Source organism: Penaeus monodon, chromosome 3, assembly GCF_015228065.2.
Source record: "Penaeus monodon isolate SGIC_2016 chromosome 3, NSTDA_Pmon_1, whole genome shotgun sequence".
Lineage (NCBI taxonomy): Eukaryota > Metazoa > Arthropoda > Malacostraca > Decapoda > Penaeidae > Penaeus > Penaeus monodon.
In genome coordinates this window covers 39,438,242-39,439,385 of record NC_051388.1, presented here as the reverse complement: position 1 = coordinate 39,439,385, position 1,144 = coordinate 39,438,242, and positions in this window count along the sequence as shown.

Below are 1,144 nucleotides of genomic sequence, written 5' to 3'. Positions count from 1 at the left end.
TATATATATATAATAATCGAGTATAATTTGTAGTTTTAAACTTGTATAGAATTTTAGCTTTTTAAAAAAGTAGTCAGATATCGAATCTTTCCACTACGAACCGCTTTATTCAGACTGAATTTAAACTTATTTAATTTAGCTACCCGATAGTACGGAAATCATTGTTAGGGTATATGTTAGCAAAGCAACTTTGCACGAAAAAAGGGCCATAAGACTAAGCCAGAATGATATCTTTTCGGGTGCCCCCCAAAATTTAAATAAAATAAATAATAGAATAATATACAGCAATATGAGGGCAGCTTTAATAGAAAGGGGCAAAATATTCGCAAAAAAATTAATCGAATGACTCAGTTTTTAGTTTTTTTTTCCCTGACAGATATCCCCTGAAGAGGTTTTAAGTTTTCAGAAATAGGGATGGGGGGTTTAAAAAATCCCTTGAACACTCCAGCGTGCATCAACTCTGACTGATCCGCATTACACGCGCCCAACCTCTTTCAAATGAAAGACCAACGAGTGTCATTTCATTATCCTATGCAGCAGCATTGCTCATTTCACTGAATCTCAAGGCGGTTCTGTTCACGCAAGTAGCCCTTATTGCTCACAGCGGAGCGGCCAGGTGCCCGAGAGGTCGGGGCGCGCAGGGTTTGCTCAGGCTGACCCCCAGTTTTACGCGGGTGGAAAGATAAGATGTAGTCTTTTGTTGCTCTGATGTTGTTTTGTTTAAATTTTTCCCAATTTAATTAGTAGATATCCGTTTTTTTTAGATAGTTTAATGAAGACATATACAACGGATTTATCATTCTTTGATATTTGCGATAGAGGGCTCTACTCCGACTAAGGGGCAAGCCAGAATATTCAACAAAGAGATATCGGTATGTACAATATTTCTTTTTGTATTATAATTATGATGAATTTTTTAAAATAATTTTATTTTCCGGGGGGGGTTTTTAGTAAACCTTAGGGTTTTTATTTTGTTCACCTCTTTATGTTCTTTTATGATCCTTTAAGTATGGGTCAATAGAGGTATACAAAAAAAATACACAAAACGAAAAGAGGGTTTTCTGGAGAATAAGCATCCTTATTCCTTAAATATACACAAAGAAAATAACAGGGTTTTGATCCATAGCTTCTTTTTAATTACTGA